The 12,285-nt window shown below is 37.4% G+C and overlaps 1 pseudogene; it reads left to right on the forward strand.

The window, feature by feature from the left end:
• Nucleotides 1-5,020: 5,020 nt before the first annotated feature.
• On the forward strand, nt 5,021-8,321 carry LOC113184233 (radixin-like; annotated as a pseudogene).
• The last annotated feature ends 3,964 nt before the right edge of the window (nt 8,322-12,285 follow it).

Here is a 12,285-nt window from a genome sequence, read left to right on the forward strand (position 1 = left end):
AGGGTCACAAGTTCAAAGCCAGCCTAGACACCTTAGTAAGGTCTTGTCTCAAAAATAAGACCAGACTTTGGGACATATCCCAGTGGTAGAGTGCCCTCGGATTCAATCCCTAATACTGAAGAGAAAAAAGTTATAGTAGCAAAATAATATCAAAGCATATTTTGGGGTAAAAAAATATCACAAACGAAAATCCCCAAATACATGGAATCTGAAGAATACATTTTTCATTAACCTAGGTGAGAATCAAAAGTAAAGTTAGAAAATATTTTGAACTGAATGAAAATAAAAAATGCCACATAATTTTATAATGATAAAGGAGTCAGTTCTTCATTTATTCACTAAATACAGAATTGCAATATACTTAAAGCAAAAACTGATAGACTCACAAGAAAAAAAAAGATCCATAATTAGGATTTAAGTACTTCTCTTTAAACAGTTGATAGGAGCAGGCAAAAATACTTGAACCAAACTATGAAAAGAGTTGAACCTAGACTAACTTGATCTAGTTGGCATTTATACCATTCTCTATCCAACAATAAAAACATACTTCTATCAAAAGTATGTGAAATATTTGCCAAAATAGATTATATTCTGGACCAAAAGTTTAAATAAGATCAAGAGCATTTAAAGCATTCTAAGTATTTTCTGTGGTCACAATAGAATTGAATAAGAAATCAATAATAGAAGTATCTAGAAAATCCCCAAATATGTGGAAATTAAAGACTACACTTTTAAATAAACTTGGTGCCAAATAAATCAAAAGTCAAATTAGGAAATATTTTGAACTGAATGAAAATTAAAATACCATATAACAAAATATGTTGAGATACCACCAAATCAGTACTTTGGGGAAAAATTTATAAGCACTAAGTGTGTATAATAGAAAAAGTAAAAATCTCAAATCAATATTCTATATACCCCTGAAAAGCTGAAAAAAATCAAATCAATCACAAAATATGTGGCAGGATGGAAAAAAATAAAGCAGAAGTTTATGAATTAAAGAAAACAATAAAGTAAATGAAACTCATAGTTGGTTCTTTGAGATCAATAAAATTGATAAATCTCTGCCCAGATGAGAAAAAAAAAACAAATTAACAAAGCTAAATATGAGAAAGGAAACATCACTAGATTCAATAAATATTATGATAATAAGAGGATTATTATGGGCCATTTTATGACAATAAATAATTTTGATGAACAAATTCCTAGAGTATGTCAAATTTCATTGCTTTTATCTTATAGGTGAGTTTGTGCCATGACCTGCATGGCTGAATCTTAGAAACTGGGCAATGGGGGATGACAAAAGACAAACATATACTTATAGGAAGAAAGCTGGGACCAGGTGGGACATCATCCTCTGATGGAGGAACAATGACCCAGAGCTAGCTCAGCTCATTTATATCATATAGGCTTTATCATCAAAAGGGTTTCTGTGAGAGTTTCTTCAAAGCAGGCAGGCTTGAAGGTTGAAGCACCTGCAAGCAATTATAACTAACTTACTACCTCTATAATTCTCTATCTCTAGCAGTTGGTGTCTGAACTAGGGTCAAGACTGATAGTCCCCTGCCTTATACAGAACCTCCTCAGGTAGGGCATCACCACAGCAACTGGGCAATCTTTATCTGAAATTTATACAGGAAGTTCCCAGCCACAATACAAGGCAGAGACCATGATCCAAGTCAATGCTCTCCACAAGTTTGGAGAGAAAGAACATCGTTATAATATTAATTGAAGTCACTGATATACCATTTACTCTAAACTTACTCAGTTCTTTAATGTTCCTTAATAGAAGGTGAGGTGGTTGGGTTTTTTAAATTTGCTTTTGTCAGCATTATTGAGTTGAATTTACTTTATTTAGTACCTGGGATTGAATTCAGTGGCACTCTACCACTGAGCTATATCCCTTGCCCTTTTTATTTATTTCAAGACAGAGTCTTGCTAAGTCCAGGAGGGCCTTGAAATTGTGATCCTCCTGCCCCAACCTCCCAAGTTCCTGGGATTGCAAGGGGTGCAATAGCATGCCAGACTTTGTGTGATGCTTTTAAGAATCAAATTGAAAAATTGTGCTTTTTAAATGCTGACATCTTGTCTCTTTGATAGGTCTGTATCAGAGAGTGGCATATTTAAGTCTTTGTGTGTGTGGTTTTTTTTCTATTTTGGTGATTGTTGTTGCTGTTTTGGTACCAGGGATTGAGCTCCCAGGAACTCAGCCACTGAGCCACATCCCCAGCCCTATTTTCTATTTTATTTAGAGACAGGGTCTCACTGAGTTGTCTAGTACCTCACTAATTTGCTGAGGCTGGCTTTGAACTCAGATCCTCCTGCCTCAGCCTTCCCAGCCACTGGGATTACAGGCAGGTGCCACTGTGCTGGGGAAGTCTCTTGCTATGATAATTAATTTGCCAGTTTACACGTTCTTTTACTTTTTTATAAAAGGAATTACAGGATTCTTATAATAATAAATATAGGCAAGAAGATGGCCACTCAGTCGTGGCAGCCTCAGTCACGTTGTGCAGTGACTTTTGTGACAGCACTAAGGAAGTGATTGGTGAATCCTCTCTTAACACCTTCATGGAGTGGGAGACGCAGGTGATGGAGGGGTCCTCGACTGATGGGACATGGGGCAAAGGAACCCCCAACCAGCCTGCTGCTGCTGTCATGGCTACAGCCCAAGAGATGGACAGTGTCCCAGGGTCTGCATTGCCACTTGCTCACCAATTCAATGCACCTCTCCTGGGACCCATCATGTTCCCCTGGGGTTGTGGTCTTCTCCAGAGTCCAAATAATACTGTTTTTGAAGTACCCTTCCTTGTTAGCATTGGAGGTTTGCTCAAATGCAGCACTTATAACCTTTTATTCTATAGTTCTCATGAAATTCCTATTCCATCCATGTTGCTTTGGTTGCCTTGAGAGGTCACTTCTGCCTTTCCAGTGATAAAATAGTGTGCTATCTCTTAAAAGCAAGAGCTAAAGTAAGTGCATCTGAGATGGATATTCACAATGAACCTGTACCAGGAAAGATTGCAGAGCTGAAAGAGAAATGCTAACACATATTCACTTAAATTCACTAATGAAGATTCTGACCAATCCAAGCCAGAAAACTGAAGAAGGCTTGAATTTCAGGTTCAGACTTTTTTGCTATCTTCTGTTCAGACATTTCTTGAGAAAAGATTGTCTTCAAGAATGGGACAAGGGCTGGAGTTGTAGCTCCATGGTAGAGCTGTTGCAGAGCGTGTGGGAGTCACTGGGTTTGATCCTCAGCACTACATAAAAATGAATAAATAAAATATAGGTATTGTGTCCAACTACAACTAAAAAATAAATTTAAAAAAAAATAGGACCGAGTGATTGGAAGAGGGGAATTATTATGTTTACCTGTAGGCCAGTTTTCCAAATGAATTTTGAAGTTTTTCTTAGGTGAAAATTAAGGAATCTTCTGTCCAGGTTTCATAGCTATGTGCCTTAAGAACTTACCAATTTCATAATACTTATGTCCAAAAACATCTTACACTTCAAATTTACGGGTTAAGGCGCAACATCCCACATATCCTCTGATATAAAGGTTCAGGGTTGGTTTGAAAATACAGCTGGGTTTAATGTTGACTGTTGGTATTCCTACATGGAGCAATTACTATATGAATACTGATGAAACATTTTTTTCTTATGTTAAATACAAATAAATAATATTCTATGGGTAATATTTAACAAATTGCATAATATAGTTTATCTCTTTACTGTTGTAAATTGAGCTTAATAATAATGAGAGAAAACATCAAAAAATATAAAAGTTTTATATGGACACAATAAAAAATGACAGGATTTTCATTATAGGATAAAAAATTTGAAGACTCCCCAAAACAACAAAAACCTAACATTTTAATAATGCATCAGGTGTCAAAAAATATGTGTGACCTTTAGAAGCTAAATAGTCCAAGAATCAATTCTCCCTTAGAGCTTCCAGAAAGAGTGAAGCCCTGCCATTACCATGACTTTTCTCAGTGAGATCATGCTAAAATTGTGACCTCCAGAACTAAGATAATAAACTTCTGTCATTTTAAGTCACTAAGTTCATGGTTATTAATTGCAGTAGAAATCTCATTCAGACTTGAGACCAGTAATGAAGTGATGAGCCAACCACCTGGTGGCAAGTTGATTGCACTGGACTACTTCCATCATGGATGACGCAGTGCTTTATTCCTACTGGAAAAAACACTGGATATGGATTTATCTTCTCTGTGAACAATGCTTCTACCCAAACTACTATGTATGGAGTTATAAAATGCCATGTCAACTGTCATCATATTTTGCACAGTTTTACTTCTGATTTAGAAAGTAACTTCAGTGTAAATATAGTCCAGAAATTGAACCCATGTTCATGGAATATGCTGGTCTTACTATGTTCTCTATCATCCAGAAGAACAAAGGGACACAAACCCTATTCAAAGAAATAAAGTCTAAAAATTTCCAAATCTAAGGAGAAGAATGGATATACAAAATCAGGAAGCTAAAATAATTCTAACTAAGATAAATCTAAAGAGACTTCACTGAGCCTCACTATAAGAAAAGCAAACAAACAAACAAACAGATAACAAGAAAGTCACAGATTTTGAAAGCAGCAAGAGAAAAGTAACTCTTCATGTACAAGGGAACTGCTTTAGATTATTAGCAAGTTTCTCTACAGAAACTTTAGGCCTAAAGGGAGTGAGATGACATATTCAAAGTAGTGAAAGGAAAAGCTTCCAACCCAGTATATGATATCTGGCAAGACTCTTCTCTAGAAGTGAGAATTTAATACTTTCCAAGATAAACAAAAGTTGAAGCAGTTCTTCACCACAAAACCTGTCCACAAGTGAGTTCTTCAGGCTGAAGCAAAAGGATAACAAACAGCCATACAAAAATACTGAAATCCTTGGTAAATATCCCTAGAATTATGAAATAGATGTGTAAATCAATTTAAAGTCTGATTTTTAAAAACAAAAGCATACATAATAAAGAAAGGTAATTTGTGTCCTAACGTAAAATGGCAGAGTTACAAGGAGCAGTGTTTTTATATGTGGTTGAAGGTAAGTTATTAGTTTATGGCAGATAATTATAACTTTAAGATGTTTTATGTGATTGCAGTGAAATTAATTTGAATGCCTGGAATTTGCCATTCAGCCCACTACAGCTGGTGAACAACCTTTTGACCAGGTGATGAAAACAGTTGGATTGTGTGAGGTCTGGTTGTTCTGTTTTGTTTTTGGCTGCAGTATGTATACAGCAAATGTTATTCTACATGGTTTTAACTAAATGAAAAGGTGGCACAGTATTATGGTTCAAGTTTAGAGCTAAACTCTTTATTGAACATGTTTCTGAGGAATTAATTCAAGAAATAACCTGGAGAGTTTTCTTCTTGCACATTTAAGAAGTCACCTTACATGATGAGTTGTATCACCCACCAGAACCTGCAGTTCTTTGGGCCTCCTATGCTAAGCCAAATATGGAGAGTGTAATAAAGAGATTCATATATCAGGCTACCTAGCTAATGACAGACTCCTATCCTAGCATGTTTTGTAACAACACAAACTGACAAAAGAACTGTGGGAAGAAAGAATACAGAGGTGGCATGAAGAACATAGAAAAATGCTTAGGGAAAATTTGACAATAAAATACTTGAAGATTGCACAAGATCTAGAAATGTATGGTGTCAACTGTTTTGAAATATAAAATGAATGTAGGTGTTGAGGCTTTGGTTCTGAATATTTATGAGCATGATGACAAGTTAACACCTAAAAATGGCTTTCCCTTGAGTGTAATAAAAAATATTTAATGGCAAAATTCTTTGTCATACAAACCCACATATATACAGTTATCTCATACTAGACAAAGGTACCATAAACATACATTTGTACAACAATTGGTGCTGAGAAAACTGGAAATCCACATGTAGTAGAATGAAATTGAACCCCTATCTCTCAGCTCAAAGTGGATCAAGGACCTAGGCATTAGACCTTGCATCTACTAGAAAAAAATGTAGGCCCAACTCTTCATCATGTTAGCTTAGGAACCAGCCTCCTTAACAGTATAACTAAAGTGCAAAAAGTAAAATCAATACTAAATGGGATGATATCAAACTAAAAAGCTTCACAGCAAAGGAAGCAATCAAGAATGTGAAGAGAGAGCTACAGAATGGGAGAAAATCTTTGCCACCTACACCTCAGATAGAGTATTAATCTCCAGGATATACGAAGAACTCAAAAACTTAACACACACACACACACACACACAAAATAATAATAACCTTATGAATAAATGGGAAAAGGAACTGAATAGGCACTTCACAGAAGAAATACAATCAGTCAACAAACACATGAAAAAAAGTTCAACATTTTTAGCAATTAGAGAATTGCAAATTAAAACTACACTGAGATTCCATCTCACTCCAGTCAGAATGGCAATTATAAAGAATATAAATAACAATGAATGTTGGTGAGGATGTGGGGGGAAAGGTACAGTTATACATTGCTGGTGAAACTGCAAATTGGTACAACCATTGTGGAAAGCAGTATGGCGATTCCTCAGAAAACTTGGGATGGAAGCGCGATTTGACACAGCTATCCCACTCCTTGGTTTATACTCAAAGGACTTAAAAATCAGCATACTACAGAGACACAGCCACATCATTGTTTATAGCAGCTCAATTCACAATAGCCAAGCTATGGAAACAAACTAGATGCCCTTCAACATATGAATACACAAGGAAAATGTGGTATATATACATAATGGAATATTACTCAGCCATAAGAAAGTATGGAATTATGGCATTTGCCAGTAAATGGCTGGAACTGGAGACATGATATCATGTTAAGTGAAATAAGCCAGTCGCCAAGACCAAAGGCTGAATGTTCTCTCTGATATGCAGATGCTAATGCACAATAAGGAGGGGTGAGGGAAGAATAGAAGTTCATTGGATTAGACAAAGGGAATGAAGGGAAGAGATGGGGGATTGTATTAGGAAAGACAGTAGAATGAATTGGACATAACTTTCCTTTGTTCAGATATAAATACACAACCAGTGAACCTCCACATCATGTACAACTACAAGAATGAGAAGTTATATGCCATATATGTATAATATCTCAAAATATACTCTGTCACATATACCTAAAAAGAACAAATTAAAATTTTAAAAAATTGGATATATTCCCTATATAGTTTTTCTTCTATATCTACAGAAGAGTGGTTCCAGGACCACCAAAGATACGGGGGAAAAAAAAGTCATAAAGCCAATCTACAAAAAGGCACCCAATTTTGTTTTTCGGGTACCTTGTCTGAGAATCGGTAAATAAATTTTGGCCCTATGTGTGGGAAACCATGAACTATACATGCAGTGAAGAAAAGCTGATACTATGGAAGTATAAGAGATGAGGGCTCAGGTTAGGGGGGAGAAATATTAAAAACAGTTATAAATGGCACAATTAAAGAATGAAAATAAGAAAACAGAAAAAAAGAAAGACTAGAAGGCAAAAAAGAAGAGTTAATGGAACATCTAAGGCAAACTGAAGAACAGACAGTGAAAACCCAAAAGTATGTAATAGAAATTTTAATGATTTACATTCAAAAAACTACTCAAAAAAGTACTGAAGAATATAAATGAGACAGTACATAAGAAAGAATATACACAGCATCCCAGTCAAAACAATTTCAAGCCAGTCATCTTAAAGCAAAGAATATCCAATGTGGGGTTTTTTTTGTTTGTTTGTTTTTGTTTTTCTAATTAAGACTTCCAGACTGTCCTAAAATCTGAAAACAAACAACCAAAAACAAACAAACAAACCCACCAATGAAACACGAAAGAACACATCAAGGGAAGAAGTAAGGAACCGAAAAAACTACAACTAACAAAATGTAAACATATTTGTGCTAGCCTTTTGTTGTGGTGACCAAAATACCTACAAGAACAATTGAGAGGAGGAAAGCTTTATTTTGCTCAGTTTCAGAGGTTCTGTCCATGCTCTTGCAATGCAGAAATGTCATGGTGGAAGGGCAATGGCAAAAGAAAACTGCTCAGCTTATGGCAGCCAGGAAATGGGGGAGGAGAGGGAACAGAAGAGGAAAGGAGAACCAGGAACAAGAAATTAAAAAATCTCACTTCCGGACCTGGGAACTTAAACATGGATGTACACCTGAGGAACCTCCGGATCCGTGGGCCTAAATATGGATGCCTGAGGAACTTCTGGATCCGGGGTCCTAAACATGGACACCCGAGGAACTTCCGGATCCAGGCTCCTAAACATGGATGTGCACATTTGAAACTTCTGGATCCGGATCTGGGGACCTAAGCATGGATGTCTGAAGAATTTCCCTATTGGGGGGCCTAAACATGGATGTGTGCCTGAGGAACTTCCGGTTGCTATGGCCTAAACATGGAGGATTGATGAACTTCCGGATCGGGGGGCTTAAACATCGACATGCACCTGAGGAACTTCCAGATCTGGGGCCCTAAATATGGATGTGCACCTCCGGAACTTCTGGATCCGGGGGCCTACACATGGATGCCTGAGGCACTTCTGGATCCTAGAGCCTAAACATGGATGGCTGAGGAACTTCTGGATCTGGGGGCCTAAACATGGATGTCTGAGGAACTTCCGGATCTGGGGGCCTAAACATGGACGTGTCCCTGGAACTTCTGGGTTCTTGTGCCTATAAAGGGCAGGGCATGACTCTCAGAAGGGATGTGGCCCATGAAGGGGAGCCAAATATGGGGCTGTTGTGGGGCAGACTGAGCTGTCACACCCTGAACTTGAATGTGACAGTGGCCTCACTTCCAGGCCTTCCCCTGGGTGTCACTTCCCTTCCAGGTGGTGCCGGGGAGGAAGTGAGACCAGGCACAGGGGCCAGGCCCTGAGTAGGGACACCGTCTTTCTCCTCGCTTAGCCAGGCACCTGGCCTGGCTGGGGACAGGGACTTCTTGTAACACTGGCTGCCTCCTACATCCCTGCCCCAGGACCTCAGGGACCACAGGCAGGGACAATCATTGATTCTCCCCTGGCCACTGACCCTCAGCCCCGGCGTCTGCCCAGGGAGAGCTCTGTCTCCCAGAGGGTCAGGGGGCCCCTGAGACCTGCTGCTCCTTACCCACTGTCATCCTGGGCAAGCAAAGGTCAGGACACCAGATGCTACTGAGAGTGACATCTCCTGGATGGGCGGCTGGGGACTTTGCCTCTGACCCCAGGCCTCAGACACCGGATGATCCTCCCCCCCCCCCAGACAGAAAATAAGCCCAAGACTTATTTTTAATCTTTGGATTCTGAAATTTTCCTGCTGCCACCTTCTTTGTGAAGCCAGTTTTTCAACAGAAACAATATTCCAGGGTAAAAACAAAACAAAACAAGGAGTCAATCAAACCAAGCGGACACATCTGGTCCTCCAAGAGAAATCTGGATTGGAGGGAGAAGAACCATTCTCAACTGGCAAAATAGTGAAGTTCCCTTGTCCTTATTTTGTGTAAGCAAAATAAATAATCTGATGTTAACTCATCAAATTATTTTTGATGAGTGCTTGGCTCATAGGAAAACTGATTCTGTTTTATGGAATGAAGTGTTACCTGATTTTAAAGTTAAAAATAAAGGGCTGAGGATGTGGCTCAAGTGGTAGCGCGCTCGCCTGGCATGCGTGCGGCCCGGGTTCCATCCTCAGCACCACATACAAACAAAGATGTTGTGTCCACTGAAAACTAAAAAATAAATATTAAAAAAAAAACTCTCTCTCTATCTCTATCTCTCTCTCTCCTCTCTCTCTCTAAAAAAAAAAGTTAAAAATAAAGCCAATTAGGATTGTTAGATTATACTGTCATAATTCTGTTCTTTGATAGCAGAAATAAATAAACCTTTTTTAAAAAAGAAATAAAAAATCTTAACAGACTTAGAATTAGTAAGGAGATTGAATCAGTAACCAAAAACCTCCCATCATAGGAAAGCCCTTGTACACATGGTTTCACTGGGTAATTCCACCAACATTTAAAGAAGAATTAACACCAAACTCCCCTCAAACTTTAAATAGTTAAAGAATAAGAAGTTAATTAAGAGTATAGTTAATTTCCACACCCAGTCTATGAGGTCAACATTACCCTGATGCCAAAATTAGACAAAAACACAAAGTATAAACATATATCTTTAATGCAAAAATTCTAAACATAATAGTAGCAAACCAAATTAAATACCACATTAAAAGAATTATACACAATAACCAAGGGGTAGTTATAACTGGAATTCAAGGATAGTTCAACATATAATCTTGCTTACATCCCAGGCAGCTGACGGAATTTGGGTTTCCTCTGCAGGATGTAGACTGCCTGCGAAATAAAGCTAAGAAAAGAAAAGGTGACAAAGAAACCACACTACACTGGAAGTAATCTTGAAAAGCCAGGGTGGGACAGTTCTACTACCTTAGGGGTCCAGCTTCCACAATGGAAAGAGAGGGCCCATATTTGGTTTATATATATATGGAGGAGACATCAAAAGGTTTTCTACAGAATTTTCTTCGCCAAATAAGGTAGGGGGTAAACTGTTATTTCTCAATAGGTTACACTCAACTCTGGAGCTACGAAAGCAGTCCCATTGGTAGAGAAAGGGCAGAGATCTCACACCTTGGGCAGTCTGCACACAGGAATGCTGGGATCATTCCCAAAGGGAGACCTAAGTCCTCAATGGCTCAGTACCAAGCAAAAGACCACTCAAGTAGCATCATGGATGGTGTACCACAAAATAAAAATCAATCTATAGGGCTAGGGTTGTAGGTCTATGGTAGAGCACTTGCCTAGCATGTGTGAAGCACTGGGTTCCATCCTCAGTACCACATAAAAATAAATAAATATGTAAAATAAAGGTATTTTTCCATCTACAACTAAAAAAATTAAAAATATAATCTACACAATAAAGTACATTAATAAAATGAAGAACAAAAACACATGATCATTGAAATTGATACAGAAAAAACTAACAATTCAAGACCCTTTCCTGATAAAACCATTCAACAAAGAATAGAAGAAAACTACATCAACACAATAAAAACTATATGTGGAAAGCTCACAGCTAACATCATATTCAATGGTTAAAAAAAAAAGACTAAAGCTTTTCCTTTAAGATCAGAAACAAAGTAAGTATACTAATTTTTCCACTACTATTCAACATAGTACTGGAATTTCAAGCCAGAACAATTGGACAAGAAAAAGAAATTCTTCTTTTCCACAGTGGAAAAGAAGTGAAATTGTGTGAGCAGAAAACATTATATATATATATATATGTAAAACCCTAAAAATTATGTACACATGTATACACACACAACTCTTTGTGTGTGTGTGTGTGTGTGTGTGTGTGTGGTGCTGGGGATTGAACTCAGGGCTTTGTGCATACAAGGCAAGCACTCTACCAACTGATCTGTATCCCCAGACCAACACACACATGACTCTTACAACTAATAATATCAGCCAAGTTGCTGGATATAAAGTCAACTGAAAAATCAGTTGTGCTTCTGAGCAATACCAATGACCAATCTGAAAAGGAAATTAAAGAAACAATACCATTTACTATAATATTAAAAAGAATTAGGTAATCTTGTGCTGGAGATGTGGCTCAGTGGTAGATAAATAAATAAATAAATAAATAAATAAATAAATAAAAATAAATATAAATAAATAAAGATCCATTGTGTGTATATATATATATATATATATACACACACACACACATACATACACACACATATATGTATAAACATATATATTATATATAATTTTTTAAATTAGGTAATCTTTAAGTGACTAAAATAGCCAAAACAATCTTAAAAAATAAAAGCAAAGTTGCAGAATGCACACTTCTGGATTTCAAAACACATTACAAAGAAAGAGTAAATAAGATGTTGTGGTCCTGGCATAAAGATAAATATATAGACCAATGGAACAGGATAGGGAGTCCAGAAGTAAACTTTGCATATATGTTTTAGACAGATTTTTCACTACTGCAACCAAAAGACCCAAGAACAATATTAGAGGAAGAAAAGTTTATTTTGGGGCTCACAGTTTCAGAGATCTTACTCTATAAATCACCAACTTCAGTTCACCAATTCACTTTGCTCTGGGCACAAAGTGAGGCAGGACATCATGGTGGAAGTGTATGTTGGAGAAGAGCAGCTGGGAACATGGTGCCAGGAAGCAGAGAGAGCAAGACCTGACTATGAGTACTATATATACACCAAAAACATTCCCCCAATGACCCACCTACTCCAGCCACACCCTACCTGCTTTCA

The sequence above is a fragment of the Urocitellus parryii genome, chromosome 1 (assembly GCF_045843805.1).
Source record: "Urocitellus parryii isolate mUroPar1 chromosome 1, mUroPar1.hap1, whole genome shotgun sequence".
In the NCBI taxonomy this organism is placed as follows: Eukaryota; Metazoa; Chordata; class Mammalia; order Rodentia; family Sciuridae; genus Urocitellus; species Urocitellus parryii.